Below are 16,239 nucleotides of genomic sequence, written 5' to 3' on the forward strand. Positions count from 1 at the left end.
TCATGTCTGTAATCTTAGTGGTCCTGAGATATTTAGTCAAAATCACAGCATGTCAGCACTCCTGCTTCTGAAAGAATACCTCTGTTAGACTCAAACAGATTCAAACTTCTGTTGATAATACATTTTAATAAATTATTTGTTTCTTTATGAAAATTACAAACTTATGAGGGAGATATGCTGATGAGAAATATGTGGTAGACTAACATTTCTATTTTGGAGAAATATTTGCATGGTGGCCTATTACCTAGGTTGATATCTGAGTCTTGCCAGCTGCAAAGGCTTCCGGGACAAATATTCGTCACAACAGACAGAATCCAATGGGGCCCTTACGCCTCTGCTGATTCTCTTATGCCCCATCAATTTTTGTCTTCAAGCAGCACATACTGCTGGCAGACAGAAGATTTACAGCTTTGGGGGCAAAGTATTCATTTCTGGAACAGGGCATGTTGGTGGAACTCATATAAGAGAGCTCTGCTGACCAGTCTCAACTGAGAAACAAGTGTGTTTCTGCTCATTTCAGGGCTTCCTCTGGAAAGTGTTAAATCTGTGCTTTACAAGCAGTAGGTCTTGCTTATGAAATGGAATCGGTGGGACCCACCATTTGAGCAACATAATCTTCAGGGTGCAAGAGAATTGTTGGGGGTGTAAGTGCCCCGTTGGATTCCACCCAGTGTATTAAAATAAAAGCTCTACCCTTTGATTTTAATGGTTGTTTGAGCTAATTCCCCCCTTCTTTAAAGTAGTTGTTTCCCATTTGTTGAAGCACAGTGTATTAATCCCTGACAAAACCCCCTTTTTTCCTGCATTTCTTCTTACATTAGTATATATGTGAATTCATGTGTTTGTGTGTGTGTGTGTGTGTGTGTGTGTGTGTGTGTGTGCATGTGTTTGAGGATGTGTGATAACACAATTACGTTGACCACAAGTGACCTAGAGAGTAGATGGCCTCTTCTGTTTCTGCTGCTTGCAGGTGGAGAAACTGTGGCACAATACTCACAGGGGTGACAAAGCAAGCATCATAAGAACATAAGAAGAGCCCTGCTGGATCAGAACAAGGGTCCATCTAGTCTGCATACTGTTCACAGAGTGGCCAACCAGCTGTCAACTGGGGACCCACAAGCAAGACGTGGGTGCTATTGAGGAGAAGGGAAGTCTGTTCTATCTTCTTGGTCTTGATTTGGATAAGGAAAGAGTTATTCATGTGCTGTGCAGCTAGACCTTAGTTATTGGATGCTCTCCTCGTTGAATTAAGGTCTGCCATGATAAACTGAGAGCTGTGATAAATGCAACAGGATGTGTTGCATTTTCTCATGGTGTGGTAGTTCATGCGCTCACGGTGGTGTTTCTGGTATCACTGCATTAGAAGTCATCCGCTCTGGCTATGCATCCAGATAATTGCAAAGACCAGACAGAGGAGGATGGATGTTTTCAGGCCGATCCATACAAGGTAGGGCACATAGAACGGGTAACTGCTTAAATAAAAAAAAAAACAGAACATGATTCTTCTTGTGAAAAAAACCAAAGCCATTTCCCACTGTTGTCTTATAAAACACAATTTGCACAAGACACACAAACCAAGGTTATCTGGCTCACAGAGTTTAGCAATGTTAGTGCACCCTGGACTTGTAGAAATCAGGACTGGGACCCTCTGTGAATATAGCTTTTAATTGAATGGAGAGCAGACTTGACAATCCTAAGCAGCAGCACTCTTGGTCGCCCTTTAAGAGGAATAACAGTTTGTGAAAAAGATCCCAGGTATTGCTGTTTAATTGACAAAGGATGTGTGACACTGTGTGAACAGCACAAGCTAATTCTGGAGTAGGTTGCTTGGAATACGGTCTGTGTACAAACAAGGGGTAGAGCGCTTCAGAAGGGTAGAGAGCGTGAGCTATTGGGTGGTATAAAAATGCAACAAATAAATAAAAAGAGATAAGGACCATAGAAAATGCTAGGAAACCATGCAGGATGCTCGGAATCTGTCAGGAATCTGAGCTTCGTTTTCTCTCTTCAACCATGAGAGTTAGGAACTTATTTCTCTAAATATGAAAAACTGAGATTTTGGAAGGGGTATCAGAGAGCTGTGAAAATAGTCTTATGTTGGCTAGACATGGCAGATGTTCCACAAGCCATGTTGATCAGAAGGTAAAAGCGGAAGTTATTCTGTCTCTGCAAGAAGAGAATACAGCCGCATCATGAGGGCCAAACTATTGTTGGAATTGCCCCATCCATGGCATTTGTAAGAGTGCCTAGTACCAAAGTGTCTTGTGCCAGCAGATGAAATGATTCACAAGTTGAGATTGGAGGCAGTCACAGCATGGTCGTGGAAAGAGAGGCCTTCTAATCCATACCTTTTGATAATGGGAAGCCGTGTATTCTGGCCATAACAGGTAAGGCTGGGATGGTCCTTCCCTGCTCTGTTGCTGTGCCCTGTCTGCCAGCTGTTTTGCCTTGAGAAGTGCCACTGCCTATAGCCCCCGTTTCATCTGAAATCTCAGCCACAGGAGATTAGCTGTAGACATGTTGCCCATACCTGGGCCAGTGGAGGAGGGAGAGGAAGGGATATTTAAGGCTTTTTAAGGCCATGGATGACCCTACATAGAAAGGAGCCCACATGGTTAGAGAGGAGAATTACTCACTCTGTGGGAGGAGGGCTGGGGCTGGATTCACCAGTAGTCTTTATGGAGATGTCAAGGTTTGGCTGTTTTGTAGTAGCTATTTTTTCTTCTGCAATTAAGTAGAGACATAAAGAAAATAGTTAGACATTATCAGCAACAGATGTTTATAAGCTGCCCTCAAAGATGGCAACATTTCATATACTTAGCAAAAGCAGAGTGAGATACTGAGCAACGATGAGCTCTTGAGCAATGAGACCAGATTGCACTGCACAGAGCACTCCTGGCATTCCTGTGGAAACCCAAGGCCGGTTGGGGCTGCAGGGGCCCAGAACCTGGGGAAGTTCATGGAGCCCCGAAGAACTAGTCCATGTTCCAGTGTTCATGCTACCAAATGCAATGTTTTGGAGGTTTATTTGTTTTTCCAGGGCACAGGCTGTGATCTAATTATAAGGAATCAGCAACATCAGTAGCTGCTCATGCTGGTATTGTACAATGCAGTTAATAGCTTTGGCCTGGTTGCAATACGGTTGTCACAGGGTTTGTGCTGGTTTCCCGTACAGAACAGCACCTTTAGGAAAGCCCAGGTTGTATGATGAACAGCTTCTGGAGCAGAGGATTGTGTGTGATCAGAAAATGGAATAAGCCTATCAGTCCAGACTAACTGTGCAATCCTAAGCATGTTGACCTGGAAGTATGTCCCACTGTATTCAATAATAATAATAATAATAATAATAATAATAATAATAATAATAATAATTCTATTTATTACCCGCCTCTCCCTCTGGATCGAAGCGGGGTACAATACAAATGCAAAACCCCATAAAATACATATAATTGATAAAAAGCATATAAAACTAATACATTATCAAAAAGAAGCACATTATTAAAAGGCATCTTAAAATTCAATGGATGCATTCCTATGCAAATATGAGTTTCTTGTTAAGTTTGGAAAAGGGACTCACCTGGGAGAGCAATAATATTTACAAGGAATCCATGAACGCTCCCTATTACTTCTATGGCACACCAGTAAAACCCAGAATCTTGCTGTGTGAGGTTCTCCAGTACCACTGTGAATTCATGACGTCTATGATTGTCCTTGATCAAAGTTCTGCCCGCTTTCACCTCTGCCTCTGTTCCTTTGGTCGCAACAACCAGGGTACAATAGTCCCAATTGGCTCCTCGGCACCAATATTTAACATACGTCTGATAGCCCTTAGGGTATGGACACACCACAGACAGTGACCTGCCAAGGAATCCAGCCAGTGTTTGAGCTCCAGTCAGAGCAGATGTAAAATCTGAAAAATAGAATTGAGACAGCCGCTCAAGCCGTTATCTTTAAGTATCTGAATCTCAGACCAGGCTGCAATCAATCATATACTATTTTTTCAGGGTGTAAACACTGTTGAACTTAATGGGGCTAATGTCTGAGAAGACATGTGTATAATTGTCCCGTTCATAGCTGAGCTTAGCACAACATGGAAATAAAATATATATTTCTGGAAGGTTCCTAGATTGTCCACTGGGTCCGAGCGTACCAATGTTTAGTAAAAGAGGAAAATGTATTTAATTGTCTAGACTTATGGCAATGTATTCCAAGTAATATTTTTAAACTCTGTATTTTTATTTTCTCTTTGGGCTTTGGTTTTTTGGGGGGTAGGTGAGGGAGGGGTGGGGGTTGGCACTGAGTGCCCATATAGTAATTGTAACAAATCTCTGCACAAATGATTTAAAAGTAAAGCATTCAGATCATATCCTCTCTCTCTCTCTCTCTCTCTCTCCCCCCCCCCTCTGTGGTTGTCTAATGCACAGAAAGCAGTGGGGTGGATGCGCGGTGGCCGTGCTTCAATTATACGATGCAGCAGCCATCACACACTCACCCTGGGGCTTTCCGACGAAGCTGCAAAGAAAAAAAGCTGTGGATTTACCCCAACTTTTTTCTCTGGAGCGAGGCTGTGGAGGTGTGGCCGGGCAGATGGCGACCCCTGATCCGTCACTGCCTACCCAGGCAGAGAGCAGGGCCTGGGCCCAGCTAGCCTAATGGCCACTGGAGAGCTTGCGCCTCCATCCCTGTCTCTGTCTCTCTTTCTCCCCGCCCCTCTATCTAGCTATATATACGCACAAATATTATACCATCTTCTTCTCCTGCTTATCCTTGCCTCCTCCTTCCTCTTCCCTGTGTCAAATTTTAGATTAAGCTCCTCAGTGAAAGGCCAGGACGTAGAACCTGTTCAGACAACACACGGTGGTTACGCATTTTGATCTAAAAACGATGGCCTAGCATGTCGTGCGACTTAGCATGTCATATGACCCAACCTAAGCATGGTGGCTACATAACCATGGTTTAAACACACTCATTAACCATTTGCTGCAAAAGGGTTAGCGGTCTAACCTTGGCTTAGTGTGTTGTTGTCTGAACAGACCTCTTTTCTCATGCACACTGAAAAGCACCATGTGCATTGAAGGCACTATATAAAAAAATACATCATGATGACAATAATGTACTTTATTATGATTTTCTTTGAATGTGAGCTGATAAGAATACACATGTACAGGCGTCCTCATTTTTAAATATAAAGATATGAAACATGGCACAATGATAGCGCTTAAGTAGGTCTTTAGACTTGCAAAGTTTTAAACAGATCCCTTCATACCTTGATTTTTAAAGGAATTTTTAATCTCCCCCCCACAAACCATTTCCACCCCCCTTAAAGACACACATGTTAATCCAACCCTGTGCATTTATGGAGGGAGTTCTATCCTTTACTTTGCTGATGCAGAGCTCCACTGCTGCTGATGGAAGTTTCTACTCTAGCCTTCTCCAACCTGGTGCCCTCCAGATCTATTGGACAGACTCCCCGCCCCTTGCGCTGAAAGCCCAGCCAGTCAACAGGAGTAATAATTTAACTGAAATAAAGAGCCTGCCTGATTTAGGTGTAGAAGCTTACTCACAATGCCAGCCAGCCCAGCAGCACTTTCACATTGTGGATGATTGACTTCTATGAGTCTGAGCAGAAACATGATCCCTCTCCGCCCCACAGTCAGAATCAGCAGCCAGTTAGTGTTTTGCACTCCCCCGAACACCTCAATTGAAGGAGAACATGGTCACGGATAGCGCTGTGGCAATTCCAAATTGGTTAGCCACAGATGTCACGTCAAAGCTACCCTCACCCCAACCTGCATCTTCCAAATATGGAGATTTTCAAATCACACACACACACACACACACACACACACACACACACACACACACAGCATTAATGCCTGAAAAACAGTCGGATAATATCAGAGATGTTAGAAGCTCCTATTGGGTATTCCTCCACTCTGAAATTATTCGATGAGTTTGAAAATGGCCAATCTCCACTCTGGAAGATTGAATGCTCCGTGGATATTCGTGGTTACTGTGATCTTTCTGGTGTGGAGCGCACAACCCTATTTCCCCCCTCTTTCTCCAGACTTGTGCCCCGGGTCTTTTGCCACCCCCATTTCTGAGTCTGCTTGCACCTTCCATAGCAACTGTACCCACCCCTTCATGGAGCCCTGCCTATCACTTCAACAATAGTGGCCTTCCTCCACCATTTCTCTCTTCCTTACCTGGAAGTAGCATCCAGCCCACAAGAGACAATGTCCTCAACAGCTTCATGGTTCTGTTTCTCTTCTCTAGCCAAGCTGAAAGGAGTAACCAGTATGGTAAGACACCATGGGTTATGTAGTCCAAGAGTTGGGACACTTTGAAGCTCACTGACGAGATCTTTATAAGTCTGAAGACATAGCTGCTTGTCCTTCTTCAGAAATGGGAAGGAGGACAATTTCTCTTTTGCAATCCTCTCTACTCATAATGTTGTGGTTAATGTATTTCTTCTTTCATTTTAAATATGCAGAACTGTGATTGGTCTTGCTAAACCAGACCAAGGGTGCATTAACTCCAGTATGATCTTTTCCAGAGCAGCTAACTAGACAGATGTCTCTTGGTAGTTCACAAGGGATGAAGGTAATAGCACCCTCCCCTTGTTTGTTCCCAGTATCTCGTAGGTATGTTGCCTCCGAAGAGAGAGGTTCCACTTAGCCTTCATAATTAACAGATGATCTATAGATGTGTTTAATCAGCTCTATCCAAGGATTTCTTACCCTCTTGGAGACTTGGCCATATTCCTTGCTGTTCTCCTTGAGCGTGAAATGCCCTCTCACGACACCTATGTGGTGCTACATCTCGCTCTTCATTAGCACCCCAGCTCTGCATTCATCTCTTCCATGCACACTTCCCATAACCTCTTAGTCCTTCTCCCCAGCTAAAAAGAAGACTACATATGTGTACCCATCTTCATTTGATCATATTTATCTCACACACTGTGATGGGGGTGACTAATTAATTAAATAATTAAGGGCACAATGCTATGCACATATAAAAGGAAACAAGTCCTGTAACTCCAGCATTCCCCAGCTGGTATGCTGTGACTTGTACAGTTCCCCCACCCACCCCCCTGTCTAAACATGCATAGGATGGTGCCCTAAGTCATTTCAATTAATGGATACCACCAAAAAGCAGAATTACATGTGCAGTTTGGAAAGATGTTTTAATATTGGGATTAAGAGAAGGAGATCAGGGGTCATCTATTTTATTTATTTATTTATTGCATTTTTATACTGCCCAGTAGCCAAAGCTCTCTGGGTGGTTCACAAAAATTAAAACCGTTCAAAGCATAAAACAAACAGTATAAAAACATGATATAAAATACAATATAAAAGCAGAACAGGATAAAATCAGCAGCAATGCAGAAATACAAATTTAAAATAGAAATTTAAAACAGCAAAGTTAAAATTAAATTTATAGACTGTTAAAATGCTGAGAGAATAAAAAGGTCTTCACCTGGTGTCTGAAAGAATATAGTGTAGGTGCCAGGCGAACCAACTTAGGGAGCTCATTCCACAGCCGGGGTGCCACAGCAGAGAAGGCCCTCCTCCTGGTAGCCACCTGCCTCACTTCCTTCGGCAGGGGCTCACGGAGAAGGACCCCTGAGGATGACCTTAGGGTGTGATCTACACGTGTGATTTAGTGTGGAGGTAGAGCACTTCAGTGTGGATCGTGACACATCACGTCATTGCCACCACACAGCTTCCTCCTTGAAAACCTGCATTTTCTGAAAATGGTTTTCGTGTGGTTTTCTTCTTAAATGTGGCTCCTGCGCACTTCACTGCAGTGTACTCCATGCACCCAAATTAAATCCTGCATGCTGGGCGTACCAGGTGTGTCTGTGCCTGGCTGTTACCTTTGATCTAGAGGTGGAGCCATCCCCCCTCCCCCAAAATGATTGCAAAAGTGACTCTGAAGAAGAATTTACAATCCCAAACGCATTGGGCCAAGAATAAATAACAATCTGCTGGTAGCACTTGGAGGTTTTCCTCTCTCATTTTTTGCTGTTTGCAATGTGATCCCTCTTTTTGTGTTTGCTATTCCACTATTCAGAAATTTCTTTTTAACATTTTTTAAAGCTTCCTACAGCACAGGACTAGAGGATTGCACCTAAGCTTACTTCTTGGAAAACATGTTAAGACTGGGTGGAAAGTCTCATTGATTTTCCCAGAGAGTGCCGAATCTCTAACGAAGTCAATATTACAAGTGGAGCTTATCAGACAACCTGATCTAGACAGTTTTATAATCCTAGAGAGTCAGTTCACAATGCAGATAGAAAATTTGCAAGTATGATTTTTGCTGCTTGTTAACTGCTTCTGCATTTTACCAGAAAGCCACATTATCCCTCACCCAGACTAAGAGCATAATGGAATCCCATTTTTTAAAAATGTTTTCCAATATGTTTATTTCTTTAAATCAGAATTACACAAGTACTCAGTCAATTAAAAAACAAAGAAAATGGCACAGTAGAATCCTCTAATTATGTGGCTAATTGAATGGCAAGACAGCAGAGGGCTGGTTCACAAGTCATGGTAAGGCACCATGGGTCAATTCACCTGCAGAGTACCATGACACACACCAGGCACTATTTTGAATTTGCAAGCAGCAGTGGGCATGCACCATGGCTTGATGTGTTGTGCAACCCTAGGCTTGTTCTCAGGTGATGAGAAAATTGTTTATTCACGAAAAACCCGCAGTTCCAATCCAACAACAAACCATGGGTTCTCTTCTTGGGTTTTTCATGATTGATAAACCAAGGTTTGTTAGTGTGTTTGGATTGACATAAAACAACAACCCTCATTCAACAACAACCATGGTGCAACGACAAGCCACTGTTCAACTTGGGTTCATGCAACACTGTTTTGCGTGTTGCATGAACCCAGCCAGAGAAGGAAGGTTCAGGAAGCAATCAATTAAGAGGTAGTTGAGAGCTATGCACAGAGAGAGAGAGAGAGAGAGAGAGAGAGAGAGAGAGAGAGAGAGAGAGAGAGAAGCAGGAGCAGGAGCAGGAGCAGGAGCAGGAGCAGGACCTGCCTGAGGTAACATGAAATGCTTTCATCTGCACTTTTTGTAAAGAAACATTGTGGAAGGCAAAAAAATAAAGAGGCAAGACATCCGAAGGGAAGCAAAAGCTCTTTAGAGGAGTTGCCTTTCAGGACATGAACTGACTCTCCAACCGGAAAGGCAGGTTAAGTGGTAGAGGAAGGAAGGCCATCTCAAACACATCACCCACCTTCACCAGGAAAAGCTCTCCCCATTGTGTCTTGCATTTTCATATCCACACCTGCACAAAGATTGTGCTTTTGTTCCACTCTTTCCTACTTAATGGATTTTCTGCATTTGAGAAAAGATGGGAGAAGGTCTGTGTGTGTGTGTGTGTGTGTGTGTGTGTGTGTGAGTGAGTGAGAGAGAGAGGCAGACAGACAGACAGACAGACATATAGGAGCATGATGGTGTCTGTGGGCCTCCTGTAAAATTCCATGGATGAGGCGGGCTAATGCACCATAAAACCCTTGTCTGGAAAGACCTTAACTCCCCTGCACCTGCTGGGGCAGGGAATAAAAACTACCACATGGGAAAATGCTGTGCAGGATGCATCAGCTCTACCTTTTGACTACTAGAACTCCTGACCAAGTTCCTTGTCACTTTCTGAATTTCTCCTTTTCAGAAACATGCTTACTTTTTCCATGTGAGCGTATCATTTTCAGGAAGCTGAAAAGTAGGTCAGAACCTGATTCTGTGATGCAGATTAAAAAGACATAGAATTCTGCATTAAGGTACTGTGAAACCAGCCCCTTTCCTGTTCAAATGATACTGACCTCTCTGACATGTTCCTACTAGGGGTGTGCACAGACCCCCCGCTCCGCTTCTCTTCCAGATCCGCGATTTGTGGATCTGTCCGCTCCGCTCCGCTTGGAGCTCCGGATCCGGATCGGAGCTCCATTTCCCCCCCACCCCATAGGCTTGCATTAAGCTAAAAAAGTATACAACTTTTTTTCTGTGAAAGTTAGAAACCTCAAGTTTGGCACCATGACACCTCATGGGGGTATACACACGCACGCCAAGACTCAAGGCAATCCCATCATCCCCTGATTTTTGGGGAATTTATGAAAATCCAACACCCCATTCACACCCCTTTCCATAGCTCCGTCAATTTGCATGTTAAAAATCTCAAACTCGCCACCATGAAAGCTTATCCAAGGATACATACGCACGCCAAGACTCAAGGCAGTCCCATCATCCCCTGATTTTTGGCGGGGCTTAAACCTGCAGACATCTCAATGGGGCCATTTCAAAGGAAATCCCAACATGCCATGAATTGGGGAGTAGAGATAAACCTATGAAATCTTCTTCCACACTTGAAAAATGGATTTGGAACTTCCAAAAGTCTAACTTGAGCGCAGGAAAGACTTCTCCCCTGAGTCAGCCAGACACACACAACATCCCTGCGAGGCGGGCAGGGGGAGAGGGAGGGAAGGCAGGCAGGCAGCAGACATTTCTGGGGGCATAAGGAAGTGAGCCAAGGATAAGCCAGTAATGCATATAAAATGGAATAAATAAATAAATAAATAAACAAAGGAGGGGTGGAATTAAAAGCAGCAGTGCTGCTGAATAAACAAGAAGAACTTTTTTAAAAAGGCTATATCTGTCTTTTACCAGTAATAGGGGGACGTGCCCGGGGCAGGGGGAAGCAGCTGCCAATTTGACTGGTGGTCAACCAGTCTTTTAAGAAGCAAGGCTGTCAGTTCAACTCATGAAAGCCATTGCTCCACCGCTAAGAAGTAGAACTGTCACTTCAACTCATGATAGGCATCGCTCCACCACTAAGAGAAGTAGACCGCTCACTTCAACTCATGATAGGCATTGCTCCACCGGGTTACTCTCTTTGGAAGGCTCTGATGGCCTTCCAAGTACAGGAGAGAGTGAGGGCACGTCCACATGGGATGCCCTAGGGGAGCTCATCCCCTTGCACCACATCTTTTCAGTTGTTCCCCAAAGTTAGGGTGGGTAGCAGTGCTGTGTTTCTATCTCTTATTATTGGCTTAGTATATGATTTCAGGTTGTGTTTGTGCATTTGGTGGGGCTACTGTTTTAAAAAACACTGGGAAAAGTCCGTTCAGACTAAGAAAGAGAAGTTTCCCAGAATCCCAAGTTACCCGTTTTGCCTATCCCCTCCTCCAACTTTGGGATCATGTGATCATGACCGGGAATTGACTCTGCCCCTCAGCCCTTCGAAAAAGGTATTTCCCGCCAGTTTTTTAAAAATTCTAGCGCGCGACCCGCACCACGCAGAGAGGTGAGAATAGTCTCAAAATGACCCCCATCCACGACTCTCTGAGCACAAGAATTTTCAGAACGATAGCTTCAAAAACAACACAGTTATCCTCCTTTCTTTTCCACAATGCAATCCTATGGGCGAAATGTTTCAAGATAGCGATCGGACCGGACCGCGGAAACCGGAGCGCTCCGAAAATGGGCGCTTCTCTTCGCCTTGCTTCTAGGGGTCCGCGGTCCGCTTCTACTCCACCTCTGGGCAAGGCGGAGCAGGCCAATTCTCTCCTGCTTCTGCGCTTCTAATCGGAGCGGAGCACATGCCTAGTTCCTACCACAGCTCTAGATAATGCAGATCTAGACAATGCTTTCACTCTGCAGCTGCCCAGCAGGTGGCAGTGCTGAAGCAGAGCAGTGCTTCAGTTCCACTGTTTTGCCCACTGCTCTTTCAAAGAGCTCAGAGCTAGAGGACGAATCTGAATGAAAACAACATGGCAATGCACTTCAGGGCTTCAGTATTTGTTAATGGCCTGGCTTCTTTGCCACTTCTGTATAGATGACTTCCTGATTTGGTGGTTGCGGAAGGGCATGGCTGGGGAGAGCTACGTTGTCATAGATGGCTTGATGCTGCAGATCCGGAAGAACCAGCGTGGTATAAGGAATCTCATCTTTGTTCTCTGAATCCTGCAATGAAAATTAGATGAACCATCTGCACGTGTGTTGAAACAGAGCAAACTCCATCCAATCTGCAGGCGGCAGTAGCACATGGGCACTCTTTTGTCAGGAGATCCACCTTACTTCCCCCAAACTGGCCTGGGCTGTAGCTACACATTGTGTGGGTACCAGGGCTAAGGGTACCCCGAGGAGCACCGCAAATCAATGCAGAGCAGAAGAAAAAGCTGAATGAAACGAACTTTGAATAAAACGAATTTTAGTTTAATAGAATAAAACTGCCACATTACTTTTGGTAACCCAACAAGAAAATGTGAGAAGATGGGAACCTGGTTTATTTCTTAGTGAGCAAGTGACTAGAGTGCTTTTATCACTTGAGATGTTATTAGATTTTATTTTAATTGAAAGCAGGAAATTCAGAGAAGGTGGCTGGACTATCTAGGGCCAGCTCAACATATTTTGCTGCCTTAGGAGAAGAATCAGATGGTCCGCCCCCTCCAGTTCCATGTACAAGAAATGACTGGACTAGGAGATCAATGTGCCTTCAGTTCTGATGATGGGCCACTGCACCAGATCCTCTCCTGCCCCTGAAGACAGCAGGCTAACTTAGGTGACACAGAGCAGGCTTCATGGCACACAAGTCTCTCCTCCAACACCTTGTTGATGCCACCCATCATCAGCCATCTGAGAAAAGAGATGGCTGGCCCTGGGACTATCCTTGAGGGACTAGCCTCTCTCACTTGCTCTATTGACAATGGACCTGGATCAGTCAACCATTTCTAACATGACATTAACTGAGGATACCGATTATGCTGTATGTTTTTCTTCCTACCTTTTCCTGGGAATGGATCCCCTTGTTGTTACTTTGAGGATGGACAGCAACAATTCTGTAGAGCCCCATCCCATCAGCATCTGGGGGATGATCAGGAATGGGCTCCTCCTTGTGGGCATCTTCCATATTGTATGTAGACACCTGGGTAGGTAGGAAGGGAACTAGACTTAGAAAGCCAATCACAGGAAGAGCTAGTTCCTGTTGTTTATATTACTTCACAGAGGAGGAGCATAAGACAGGTGATATGCTTGGTACTCAAGAAAATAATTGCCAGCTGGCCCTATTTTAAGTATGCCACTAAATCCAGCACTCATGCTATACATAGTTACCTGAGAGTAGTCCTGTTGAATTCGACAGGATTTATGTCTGAGTAGGTATATAGGACTGCACTGTTAGGGGAGTAGAAAAGCAGCCATAGTAGTACTTTTTCTTTGCCCCCCCCTCCCCATTACCATTTCACCAGAGCTGCCATCACTACAAAAGCAGAAATCTGGAAGCACACTACATCTTAGGTTGCGGGAGGTTTCAAATTTCAGAATTCATTCTGGCCCAACCGGAACTGAATTTTCTAAATCAAATTCCAACCGGTACAGAATTCACCCCATCTTTACAATAAGGAGGAGCTAAAATGGCATAAATATATGTAATAGGTATAGCTAGAAATGTACCCTTACTTTTACATCTAAGATATTAAGTTGGATAGTTGCTGTGTTTTCTGAGTGGAAAATGAATTCTAAAGCTGCTATCATATACACACTTACTAGGGAGGAAACACCATTTAACTCAACAGGGCTTACTTTTGGGTAGACATGTATAGGATTGCACTGTAAATGGGCCAAAATGCAGACCTGACATGTTAATTCAGAGATCTGAGCAAATAGCCAAGAAACAATTTTCATTATTAAGACAGATCTCCTTGTGACATTATGGCACCTTTTAAAAACTGGTGCTTAGAGTGCACAGGGTGATATGATGATTTGCCTTACCGTGTTTGATATGTTTATTTCATTTTTTCTCGGCAACGACGATCCTGAAATTGGCACATAAATCAGAAACCAGGTAGGTCAAACTCAACAGACACAAGATTGTAAGCCTATGCAGCAGGGTCTTGCTATTTACTGCTTTACTCTGTACAGCACCATGTACACTGATGGTGCTATATAAATAAATAATAATAATAATAAGAAGAAGAACAGGTTAAGAGGAGGGGAAATCTGCTTGGCTAAAATTCCACTGGAATGAATTGCATCTACTGGGCACCCTCATGCCCCTTTAAAGTCTTGGGGCCTGTTCAGACATGACCCCAAGGCATGGTGGCTTAGCGTGTCATGTGGTGGGATGTCCCCACCCCCACTCACTACCCACTTCCTGCAGTGGGGTTAGCAGGGCACTCACATACATCCTGTCTCGTCTGCTGGGGAGTCAGTGAGTTTTTCTTGTTATTTCCTCTGTCTCTGTCTCTGTCTCTGTCTCTGTCTCTGTCTCTGTCTCTGTCTCTCTCTCTCTATATATATCAAACATTTCATTTTAAACTACTTCCAACTATGTGTGCTGCCTTTTATTTTTCCAGAAGAATGCACTGCTGAGAGAAATTATTTTATGGGGTTTGTGGGTTGGGATCAAAGGGAAGAAAGTGTGAAATGAGGAGTAGGGAGGGGTTGACAACCAAGGGTCTGTCTATACATGGGGAAAGCCCTGGGGTGGCTCCACAGTGGCGCTGTGTCATTTTTATGACGCAGCAGCCGTTGTGGAACCATCCCAGGGCTTTCCCCTGAAGATCATCAAATTTAAGGAGTTGGAATCTTACCCTGACATTTTTCTGTGGAGCAAGACAACTTCGGTGCATCTGCATCTGTCACCTTGTTACGGTGGAGCTGTGGCCAATCTGATGGCAACCCCTGATTGGTCACCATCCACCTGGACAGGGGGGCAGCAAGCCGAATGGCTGCTGGAATGCCTCCACTTTTGCTTCAGGCACCAGAGGCTGAAAAGTGAGCAGTTCTTGCGGTCTTTGGGGGCTGCTGGCAGGCGACTGTAGCAATGCTCCCACCACCCCTGAAGAGATGGTGAAGGGCCTTACTCGTGTCTGTCTCGGAGTCCTTGGACTCACTCTTGTGGTGGAAGAGCCTGCTGAGCTGCAGGAGGATGGCCAGAAACAGTCGGATGGAAGCCTCTCTGCTTGCGTGAGCTGTCGCAGCCAGCCGCCAAGCCAGAAAGAGGCAGCGGTGGGACAGGGAAGGGGGGCATGCGGGGCAGGGGCGGCTATTTGCAAACCTCACACTCGCTCCTTGCCATGGGGACAACCCCACAGGAGCGCAAGTGCAGGGGTTTCGGGGGCCATGACGCCAATGCATCGTTGTATAGACACCCCCCAGGCTCAGTAATATACCAAAAGCACAGTATTGTTCTAACCTGTTCTCTTTTTCCTGGACACCACAATCAACACCACAGCTACAAGTAAGAGAAGAATAAACAGTGGGACAATGCAATATAGCAGGACGTGGAGTTGTGATTTTGAAGACCTGCTGGCAAAAAAAAAAGACAGAACACCTGTTTCCACATATTTCCTTCAAAAGAAAAATAAAACCAGATTCCCCATTTCTACATATTTCCTTTAAATTGCAATTTCATTAAGAAATAAGGGTCAATGTAATGTGTACCGGAGAGATGAAGACGAGCACCATAGAAAAGTGCTAGGAAGCTTTGCAGGATGCAGACCAGCATAAGCCCTGCTAAGCATCCTTTGGTTCCTATTGCCAGTAAGCAGGCACATTTGAACTGTTTGCTTCCATCAAAAGGATTAGGAATGCAATTCTCTCAATCTGAAAGATCGGATCCTTAGTGCACAATACACGTGTCAGAGAGCCAGCAGATCTGGAGCTCCTCTGTAACAGTGGCAATGGAGGGAAATGGGCCTTCCCACCCCTACCTTGCAGTACTCAGACACGGTGACCCCTCCTGGCACTGAGAAGAGCCCTCTTCCCTCTCTCGCTCTGCTGTAGCCACCAGCAGGTTTCCCATAGTGAACTGTCTCACTGGCTTCCACTGCACATTTGCTTGGTCAGGGTGTTCTTGGCCAGCAGAAGTCTTGCTAAGCACCGGTTTGTTTCTAGTTGTTTGTCAGTAACCAGACACCTTTTGACTGTTTGCTACCACCATGAGGACCAGGAAAGCGATACTCTCAATATGAAAGATCATGGAGGCCCATGAAGACCTCTGATTATTTGGGATCACCATGCCAACTTCTACCAGTGAGGGAGGAAGCAGCAGCCAGGCACCTCTCCACCGTGCCTGGGTCCAGCTCCAGCTCAGAGCCCCCTCCCTCCTGCTACCAACTATCTCTGCAGAGGCCACCAGTGAGGGAGGAAGCAGCAGCCAGGCACCTCTCCACCATGCCTGGGCCCAGCTCCAGCTGAGAGCCCCCTCCCTCCTGCTACCAA

Source organism: Elgaria multicarinata, chromosome 3 (assembly GCF_023053635.1).
Source record: "Elgaria multicarinata webbii isolate HBS135686 ecotype San Diego chromosome 3, rElgMul1.1.pri, whole genome shotgun sequence".
Taxonomy (NCBI): Eukaryota; Metazoa; Chordata; class Lepidosauria; order Squamata; family Anguidae; genus Elgaria; species Elgaria multicarinata.